This window comes from Mytilus edulis, chromosome 12 (genome assembly GCF_963676685.1).
Source record: "Mytilus edulis chromosome 12, xbMytEdul2.2, whole genome shotgun sequence".
Taxonomy (NCBI): domain Eukaryota; kingdom Metazoa; phylum Mollusca; class Bivalvia; order Mytilida; family Mytilidae; genus Mytilus; species Mytilus edulis.
The window spans coordinates 12,754,283-12,766,301 of record NC_092355.1 but is presented as its reverse complement, the minus strand read 5'-3'; positions in this window follow the sequence as shown (position 1 = coordinate 12,766,301).

Below are 12,019 nucleotides of genomic sequence, written 5' to 3'. Positions count from 1 at the left end.
GAGAGTTTACTATCCCGGAAAGACTAACTTCAAGTCTCGACAGTTTACACCCCTGCACGAAAGATAGCATACTGTTGGCCCTTTCGTGAGGTAAGAGATACTGCTGAGTGGTAGACGATTCTCTAATCCTTTTATCTCGATGTATAAAATAGTTATAATATATAAATTTGTTATATTGTAAAGGCACCATGTGGATGGCTCTCCGACCCATGTTTGTCTGAACTGACGGGGATATTAAATATTGTACATACTATTGTTATTATTATTACAAGTGTGGTACCAAGAAGCCGAAACTTAAAAAAAAAATAAAAAAATAAGGAATACAATCACACACAAGGAGAATCAATTTGGATAATTCCTTGCTCATATTTACATAAGCAAAGCTGTGAATCGTTACATACAAATACACACACACACACACACACACACTCAAGTTTGCGAATGAAACCAACTACATATGATTTTTCAGGTGGAAATTGCTACATTGCTTTTCTCTTGATCATTAAAAATCAAACTCAGTGATAAGGAAATAGGACACCTTCGATTTCAAAATGTAACTTTTAATCAATTGAATTGCTCATTTTTGCAGTTTGAAAAATGACCGGAAACGTACTACCTTTATAGAATACACAAAGGTAGTACACTACACTCACACACTAGAATCTCACATACTAATAGACTACAGAGTGTATATGCACACAGGTAATCAACTACCTTAACATACCTGATTCTTACTAACAAACGAACTACATTGGGTATATACACACAGTAAACTAGCAACATTCAACAACATTTATATATTCATATGAGATATACATTGATTCGTTTCTCTACACTTATCTCATCCTCATAGCTTTATGATGTAAAACGTCTGATTCGGATTTATGGCATCACTTAGATTTGTTTTCGTACGATTTTGATATCAAGGACCCCTCTGACGCAAATGTCTAGGCTAACTATAACATGACTTTTCATTATTAATTAGGCCCATCTTAACGCAGAAAACACCACAAATCGACCGAAAAGACCAAATAAGCAACCTATAAAATATCCAGGAGGTAGGAAATTTTCCCCCAGCTCTGCCTAGGCATGTCAAAGGGGTAAAGTATGAATCAAACGTTCGCTGAGGGTCCCTGCTACCTGCCTGAATCATTTCTTATTTTTAACTATTCGAACGTAAGCCAAAATTAGTTTTAAACGACTCCTATCGGCCTGTCGGATAGCTAGATACCAATATTGACCAAAACCAACACCGGTACTATTTGCCTTATAGACAGAGCGGGGCATCTTATAGATTCATAAGTGGTGAAATTCGCTTCCCAAGTGTTACATTAACTTCTCTTATTAATTCATGTTATTAGGCCCATGTAAACGCAGAAAACACGATAAACCGACCTAGAAGACCAGAAAAGCAACCAATAGACAATACCCACTAGATATCGTCTCTTTACACTGCCTAGGCATGTCATAGGGGTAAAGTATGAATCAATCGTTCGCTTAGGGTCCCTGCTATCTGCCTGAATCCTTATCTAATCTAAAATATACAACCGCAAGCCAAAAACAATTTCAATCGGCCCCTAGCAGCTTAGGGAACTTTTCACATCACCGCAATAGGGATAAATTCAAGTTATGGCTCAAACAAACGCTGAGAATCCCTGCAACCTGCCTGAATCCTTATTTATTCTGACTTACTTATGCTAACATAAAAAAAAATTATCGGACAACAGACGTTAAAATTGACTATAAGAACCCGTATTGGTTTACACTATGGACCGAGTGGGGCATGTTATAGGCCCATACGAGGTGTCATTTGTATTGCAAATGCCTTTGATAACTATGTAAAGCCTTTGCTTTATTAAGTAGGGCCGTCAGGAGGCAACCAAAATTAAATACCATAAACCAACGTAAAAGGCTAGAAAACCAACATATAGGCAATAACCCATCAGGGGAGGGAAATCTTCAGATGGAAATGACTACAGTGCTTTTCGCTTGATCAGTGAAAATAAAACTCTGTGGTAGGGATATAGTGCGCAAATGATTTCAAAATGTAACTTTCATTCAATGAGATTACTATTGTTTGCAGTTTGAAAAATGACCGGAAACACACTACCTAAATGACTAATTATTGTCCTTAAGTAGGATGAATTTCCTCCTTGGAAGTGTGGAAGCCTGTGCAAGGCTGACTCCGACTGAATATAAATTAAATTCACAATCTTGTCACAAATCAGGCTAACTTTAACAGAAACGGTATTAAAGAAACGTTGAATAAATAAATATTTTTCAAACATTATCGAAAGATAAAAAATAAGGTACTAAAACAGTTTAATTGATAATCCTTACTTAAAATAGACATTTAAATACTAAATCATAAATCAGCACAATTTAAGGGGAATTAACCACATCCTTTACATTCCTCCCCACTTCGGACAAATGATAATGAAATTAAATATTTGGAAAAAGAAACATTGAAAATGGATGTGCTGAAAACAATAAACAACAATATTAATCAGTGCAAATAAAATGTCACAAAAAGTTCCACACGACATAAACATCAAGGAAAATTACGTAAACACATTTTATAAAGTACGGTCACCCAAAGAATATATATATCACAAGTGTAAACAGACATAGTTATATACAGCATGCATTATGTTCAAAGAAATACAGTCCTTCAAACAGAAACGGAATGTAAACACGGATTAACCGTGTTTACATTCCGTTTCTGTTTGAAGGACTGTATGCATGGTCCAAGTTATTGTCCAGGTATTGTCCACCAATTGTTGTTTTCACAAAAACATTTTAAACATGTGTTTACGGGTTCTTAAAAGTTCATCGTTGTACCAGGTTTAGTCAACCATGATTGTAGATCTCACGGAATGACATTAAACTTGAGATTCCGGATTTAAGATGATAAAGCGTTGTAAAAAATAAGAAAATTGTTCTCGATTCAAGAACGGCTTACTTTATCAGCTGGTTATCTACACTCAATCTTACTGCCACTCTATAGATATCTGCCATGACTTATAAAAGTAAAAAAAGAAACACCATAAATAAAAAATGTGTTCAGAAATGTTAGAAATCCAAATAAATGATCAAACTCATAAATAAACATATTCTAACAAGAAACTTAGCAACAAACAAAACAAATCAACATCTAAAGAAAAGACGCAATCAAATTAAATAACGTTTTTGAGGGTGGTTCCGATGCTAAACCGGCTCAAAAACGTGACCAAGAAAAAACAACAATCGAATCAAAAGCTATGTAACCATACCTACTAAACAATATAAACTGACAAAATAAGTAATATACTAAATATACAAATTAAAACTCATGAAACATACTATATCGAACTTTTAACTTCCTTAGTCTTGTAACAAGAAGTTTGCACTATATCATCCTAAAAATAAACAGATGGAAATCTATCCAAATCAGATGGAACACATTTCTGAACTCTATTTACAAAATGCACTGACTTCTTATTGACTGTAATACAAACTGACCGCATATGGATAATACCAATGGCCAATATACTTTTTATTATTCTCACTATTTATTAATATCTATTAGGAAATCAATTTACTTACCAATAGTGATATTTTTATCAAGAGGTTGTTCATTAATAAAAAAGAAATGTCATTCAAAACCAAAGACACGATTGAGAATATTGTCCCCCCTTTTTACTCTAAATTGAAAAAGGAAAAATTTTGGTATAAACCATATTTATGTGGTACAACATAGATGACTAAGAGCAATATTTTATCCCTCAGCTGAATACTTGCTAAACTGGTTAAAAACAGCATGTGAATTGAGATTTTGGAATTCTTATACGAGTATAAAACGATTACCTAGATTGTAAAAAAAGCTACCATTACAAAACCCATAAAATAAAAAAAAAATCATAGAAGTTTTACCAAGAGCTATTTTTTACCATAAACAAGTCATAGCATACGTGTTTTATTGATTTCAATCACAAATGATGCCAACATAAGAACTTGTAGTCAAGTCTTTATTGCATGCTTGTTGTATGACCATATAAGGCTTATATGTACATATCTGTGTTTGTTGTCTTTTAGTTGGTATATTTATTAAAAAATGGTTAGGAGACACCTATATGAAATTTATGTCAATGTGCCACTTATTTTATCCCTTTGTAATGTTTATGTATTTTATAGTGACATCAATGACTACCTTATGTCTATATGCTTATTACTTTAGTTTATTTTTCGCTTCGTTGTACTTAAACTTCATTAACTTACTTTACTTTAACGCAATGTCAAATGTCGACAATGTAGAAGTTACCAAGTTTTAAAGGGGTAATTGGTTACAGCTATTTAAATAAAAAGTGACGAAACCATTACACAAAAAGACGAACTACAATTAAGAAATAGGCAGAATATAAGGATTGAGTACACAAACAACAATAAAAACTAGAGGATAAACATGACCTTCTTCACAAATAGCACCAGTAACTCACATTAAGTAAAAGGTTCTTGATTACAACACATGGAATATATTTATGGGTAAACACTATACTAATATTTGACAAATATATCTCAAACATATTTTATAATTGTTGTTCGCTCATTAGTCTAGAAGGACACCGGTTTTTATTATAATCTATTACATTGTATCAATATACATACTAATCTTATGAAAATGATATCTATATATATACTCAATATACACACTCCCAATATGAATCGAAAAGATTTATTCTGTCATAAACGAACCCACCAGCAAGGAAATATGAAACAACCAAGTTACATGTACCTCAATCTATATGGAAATCTGTGTCCAAACCATAATGCTCGGAAGATCGTCTCGTGAGGTGTACATTGGACAGAACAAAAATGGCTTATGTTTGAATAAACAAGATACAAAAAAAAGATACCAGCAAATAATGTACAAAATATGACAACTTAAACGATAATGAGTCAGCGTTATATTAGACTTGACCAGTTTGAAGTTGGCTAGAGAATGGTCTAATGAAGAAAATAACCCACGAAAATTGACCACTCTGGTGATAATACAGTTAACAGCGCGTATCCATATGTTGGTTCCCAATGACTTTGGCGTCCACAAAAAGGGAGGACGTTAACTTTAGCACTCGAACAAATAGGTTAAAAGATTTCATGCAAATACCAATCATCTAACAATAGATCATAGTTGTTCAAATCCTTTATGTTGTCTTAGGTAGATGAAATAGTACGGCATATTTTTTTTTATATTTTTTACGTTATGCATAATATCAATATTTGTGAAAACGATTGGCCCATTCAAGTATTTTCTTTTGGTGTCCATCGGGTCTCTTTTCCATTACTTAATCAGTATAACTTTTCATCAACTTTGTTAATCCCTTATCACATCTTCTGGTTAGTTGAAAGATTGATAAAAAAATGTTGGATACTAGTAGATGAAATTTGATAAAAGAATATAACACATTTTGCAAGAGGGGCAAAATACATGTATACCAGAGGGACAGTCAAACTCATAGATCAAAAATAAACTGACAACGGCATGGCTAAAAATGAAAAAGACAAAGACAAAATAATAGTACTCAAGACACAACAAAGAAAACTAACAACAAAACAACACGAACCCCACCAAAAACTGGGAGTTATATCAGGTGCTCCGGAAGTGTAAGCAGATCTTGCTCCACATGTGGCATCCGTCGTGTTGCTCATATAGGTCACATTCGTGAAAAGGGAACGGGATTGTAGCTAAGACATAAGGAACATATCCGATATCATATAGGTCACGGATATTCCATAACGGTCAACATTTGGAACTCTTGATTTAATTTCTTCCTTATGAGCAGCAACCCCTATCTAGGAAATCCTGATAGAAAATACAAGCCCGGGAATATCGTATCAATTGGGAAATATATACTCCGTATACAGGCGCTGCTTGAATGTTGTTACATAGACATGGAAAGTTCACAATTGGGAAACTGAAATCATATCTTTTGTCGTAAAATTTTGTTTTTAACCAACCCTCATTGTCAATTTCTAGATTTAAGTCAAGATATGAGGCAGAATTAACTCTATCTGTTGTATCCTTTATCTCTAATTCGATGGGATAGATGCGTTCAACATAGTCACCAAATTTTGAGTTATTCAGTGAGAGAACATCATATATATAGCGGAAGGTAAAGTTAAAGGATATTGCTTTGACAGCTGATAAACAGATGTTAATACTTTAGAAAGAGGTTTCGTGGAGCATTTGGAAGACCAAGCAATATCATGTTGTTTGTAAGAACACTTATCTAGTTTAGGTATCCAATACAGTGATGGAAGATCCAGTTCTTCATCTTTGGTTGAAAGTCATAAAGAACACAGAACAGACCTATGATTCTCCATGCTTTCCTCTTTGGTAAGTGTTGTGATGGTATATGTTGAGTTTACAAGTGAATTGTCAATACTTGATTCATTTATTAAGTAGTACAAATGTATGTGTAATGATATTTACAAGTAAAAACGATGTTGTTTGGACTTTATCTGCGGGAACAACAACATATTTGTCACGGAGATAGAACAAGTGGTTTTTATCAACGACCTCACCTCCTTAATCCATTCGGAAAGAGTATATACGTCTTCCTTCTCGCGTTGAGCCCATTGCCTGGCATAATTCTCGATTGCATTCATCAGTGTTTTGAAGTTGTATTTCCAATTGTTTGATTTAGGCTCACGATATTTCGGACCTTTGATAACACATTTTTTAGGGAAGCATAATGGACAATGTTGAGGTCACCGGTAATAACCTGCAGCCGAAGTATATGTGCCATTGGTTTTGTATAAGTATAAGAAATAATTGGTACAGACCGATGTTTAAAATCAAGAGGTATTTTCGATTGAGCTAATTTAGAATGAAAGTTATTGCCCATGTTAACGCCATCGAGACCTTTGTTGGCAAAGGAAATATCAAGAAAAGATCTTTCCTCTTTTTCATCTTTTCCAATGCGAACTGGTTTGAAAAATCGGTGACTTGCAATATCCGATATGATAGCTGTAAATTTGTATTGGTAACTTATACAATTTTTGGGGGAATGTTGTAGTGTAGTAGTGTTGATATCAGTCGTTCCTCTTCATAATTGTGTACGTTGGATCAGTTTTAATGTAAAACACACGATACATGTAAATTCATATGGGTTTTTCTTAAGTTAGTAATAGTACATTCGTTTGCTAGTGTTTTATTAAAGTTTTAATTCTAAGTTACTAAGGCTTTGCTACCCCAGGAATAGATTACACTACAAACTGCTCAGAGTCTGAATTGACCAGTTTTTGTGCTCGACCAGTAAAATCGAGCACACATTTTACTCGACTAGTGTCGACATTGTCTCGACTGTACTTAACTGTACTTAAGTGTACTCGACTAGGTCTCGACTTTACTAAATTAGTCTGATTCAGTACTTGATGATCTTTGTGTAGTCTGAAATGGTCTTGACCAAGGCCTGACCTGTCTCGACCTGTCTTGACTAGTCTCGACCTGTATCGACTAGTCTCGACTCAGTCTCAACCAGTCTCGACCTGTCTCGACAATTCTTGACCTTTAAATTTAGTTTTGACTGGTGTAAATCAGCCCATCTAACTAAATTAAATATTGATCTTACAAAATTCAAGCTTATTAGGTAGTTTGATTTATTGCTGTAAAAATAAAAATTATTATATAAATTCAGACAGGCATCTTTAATTTTTTTTATAACTTTTTCAAATCAACTTCGATTTTCATCAAACTATGCAGCTATCTTTGATATATATCAAGCTTACTGAATCCCATTTCATTTACTTTTTTGTTGTATTGTTGTAAAATTTAAGAATTAAAGTAATGTTGGTAAAAAAAAGCTAGGATTTGCAATTCGGACAAAATAGAGATAGTACACTTTAATTTTTTTAATAACTTTTTTCAAATCAACTTGGGTTTTCATCAAACTATGCAACTTTCTTAGATATATATCAAGCTTACTGAATCCCATTTTATTTCCCTTTTTGTTGTATATGTTGTAAAATTTAAGAATTAAAGTCATCTTGGTAAAAAAAAGCTAGGATTTGCAATTCAGACAAAATAGAGATAGTACACTTTAATTTTTTTTAATAACTTTTTCAAATCAACTTGGATTTTCATCAAACTATGCAGCTATCTTTAATATATATCAAGCTTACTGAATCCCATTTCATTTACTTTTTTGTTGTATTGTTGTAAAATTTAAGAATTAAAGTAATGTTGGTAAAAAAAAAGCTAGGATTTGCAATTCGGACAAAATAGAGATAGTACACTTTAATTTTTTTAATAACTTTTTCAAATCAACTTGGGTTTTCATCAAACTATGCAACTTTCTTAGATATATATCAAGCTTACTGAATCCCATTTTATTTCCCTTTTTGTTGTATATGTTGTAAAATTTAAGAATTAAAGTCATCTTGGTAAAAAAAAAGCTAGGATTTGCAATTCAGACAAAATAGAGATAGTACACTTTAATTTTTTTTAATAACTTTTTCAAATCAACTTGGATTTTCATCAAACTATGGAGCTATCTTAGATATATATCAAGCTTACTGAATCCAATTTTATTTCCTTTTTTGTTGTATTGCTGTAAAATTTAAGAATTAAAGTCATCTTGGTAAAAAAAAGCTAGGATTTGTAATGCCGACAAAATAGCGATAGTACACTTTAATTTTTTTAATAACTTTTTCAAATCAACATAGATTTTCATCAAACTATGCAGCTATGTTAGATATATATCAAGCTTACTGAATCCCATTTCATTTACTTTTTTGTTGTATTGCTGTAAAATTTGAGAATTAAAGTCATCTTGGTAAAAAAAAAAGCTAGAATTTGCAATTCGAACAAAATAGAGATAGTACACTTTAATTTATTTAATTACTTTTTCAAATCAACTTCAATTTTCATCAGACTATGCAGCTATCTTAGATATATAATTAAGCTTTCTGAATCCCAGGTTATTTTTTTTTTTGTTGAAATGCTATCAAATTTAAGAATTAAATTAATCTAGGTAAAAAAAGCTAGAATTTGCAGTTCGAACAAAAAAGAGACAGTACACTTTAAGTGCTTTAATAACTTTTTCAAATCAACTTGGATTTTATTCAAACTATATAGCTACCTTGGTGATGTATTAATCTTACTGAATCCCAGGTTGTTATTTACTTTGGTGTATTGCTGTCAAATTTAAGAATTGATTTAATCTATAGGTAAAAAAAGCTAGGATTTGCAGTTTTGACAAAATAGAGATAGAATCTTTAAACTTTTTAATAACTTTTTCAAATCAACTTGGATTTTATTCAAACTATATAGCTACCTTGGTGATGTATTAATCTTACTGAACCATAGGTTGTTATTTAGTTTGGTGTATTTCTGTCAAATTTAAGAATTTAATTAATCTAGTTAAAAAAGCTACTATATTAGAAATATATCTTTCTTCATAATTTTGGAAAAAGTATATAAATTAGTTATATAATTCCTTTAATGTTTTATTCTTTTTGATATATATATTATATAAGTATATCAAAAAGCGATGAAACATTAAAGAAATGATAAAAATAGTTCTTCTGATTTGTGGTGATTAATAAAGCTTCTGCTTCGGGCAAACTTATTAAAAAGATCACATCTACCAGAGAGTTTTAAATTCTAAATAACATTTATTCAAAGTTGCAACATCCTTTTAAATCTAAATCGCAAGGCTTTTTTAATTCACTAGATAAGTAATACACGAGTTTAAGAAAAGTAGGGCTTTCTTTTTACCTGTAAAACTCATGTGTACTGGTGTTATTAAACCATGTATAATGACATGTCATTAAATTTGACAAAAAAATATTTTAAGATTTGATTAAGATAATTTTTTACTGTAACTTTGGAACACATTTCTTTTTTTAAAAGGTTATCAAGGATTGTTATGAAAGTTCATGATATTAAATTTTTGTTTTAACAAAAATAAGGTGTTTATTTTGTTTAAGCTGATTTGAAAAAAGTTATGAAATCTTAAAAAAGACAACTTTTTTTTTGTTAAAACAAAAATTTAATATCATTTATATATAAAGAAAGATATATTTCTAATATCATAGATTTTTGACCTACATGTAGGTTAATTAAATTCTTAAATTTGACAGACATACACAAAACTAAATAACAACCTATGGTTTAGTAAGATCAGAATATTGCAAAGATAGTTGAAGAGTTTGATGAAAATCTAATTTGAATTCAAAAAGTTATGAAAAAAATTAAAGTGTACTATCTCTATTTTGTCAAAACTGCAAATCCTAGCTTTTTTTTACCTAGATTACTTTAATTCTTAAATTTGACAGCAATACAACAAAAATCTAAATGACATGGGATTCAGTAAGCTTGATATATATCTTAGATAGCTGCATAGTTTGATGAAAATCCAAGTTGATTTGAAAAAGTTATTAAAAAATTTAAAGTGTACTATCTCTATTTTGTTTGAACTGCAAATTCTAGCTTTTTTTTACCTAGATTAATTTAATTCTTAAATTTGACAGCAATACAACAAAAAACCAAATGACCTGGGATTCAGTAAGCTCATTATATTTCTAAGATAGCTGCATAGTTTGATGAAAATCCAAGTTGATTTGAAAAAGTTATTAAAAAAATTAAAGTGTACTATCTCTATTTTGTCCCAATAGCAAATCCTAGCTTTTTTTTACCAAGATGACTTTAATTCTTAAATTTTACAGCAATACAACAAAAAACTAATTGACATGGGATTCAGTAAGCTTGATATATATCTAAAATAGCTGCATAGTTTGATGAAAATCCAAGTTGATTTGATAAAGTTATAAAAAAAATTAAAGATGTCTATCTGAATTTATATAATAATTTTTATTTTTACCTATTGTAAAATTAAATTCTTTCATTTCACAGCAATAAATCAAACTACCTATTAATCTTGAATTTTGTAAGATCAATATTTAATTTAGTTAGATGGGCTGATTTATACCAGTCTAAACTAAATTTGAAGGTCAAGACTAGTCGAGACAGGTCGAGACTGGTTGAGACTGAGTCGAGACTAGTCGAGACAGGTCGAGACTAGTCAAGACAGGTCGAGACAGGTCGAGCCTTGGTCAAGACTATTTCAGACTACACAAAGATCATCAAGTACTGAATCAGACTAATTAAGTAAAGTCGTGACCTAGTCGAGTACACTTAAGTACAGTTAAGTACAGTTGAGACAATGTCGAGACTAGTCGAGTAAAATGTGTGCTCGAAAAAAAAATTGGTCAATTCAGACTCTGAGCAGTTTGTAGTGTTAACTTAGCTGTATTTGGCAAACCTTTTAGGAATTTTTGGTCCTCAATGCTCTTCAACTTCGTACTTTATTTGGCCTTTTTAATATTTTTTTATTCGAGCGTCACTGACGAGTCTTTTGTAGACGCAACGCGCGTCTGGTGTAAATATGAAATTTTTAATCCTGGTATCTATGATGAGTTTATTGTATCAACGGCCTGACAGCCTTTATCCATTCGGAAAGAGTTTGTACGTCTTCTTTCTCGCGTTTAGCTGCCTGTACCAAGTCAGGAATATGACAGTTGTTACCTATTAGTTTGATGTGTTTGAGCTTTTGATAAAACCATTTGATTAGGAACTTTCCTTTTTAAATTTTCCTCGTAGTTCAGTATTTTTATGATTTTACTTTTGAAACCAGAAACGATATTTTAGCATTTTACAAGACATGTGATACTCAGCAAAATAGAAATAAAAAAATAAGATATAGTATGATTTCAAATGAGACAACTCTCAACAAGAGACCAAATGACACAGAAATTATCAGCCATATTTCACTGTACAGGCTTCAACAATGATCAAAGCCCATCCGCATAGCCAGCTATAAAAGGCCCCGAAATCACAAACGTAAAACAATTCAAACGAGAAAACTAATGGCCCAAATTTAAGTACAAAACAATGAACGGAAAACAACTATGTAACACAGAAACAAACGACAACCACTGCTTTAAAGGCTCCTGACTTTGGACAGGCACAGAATGTGGC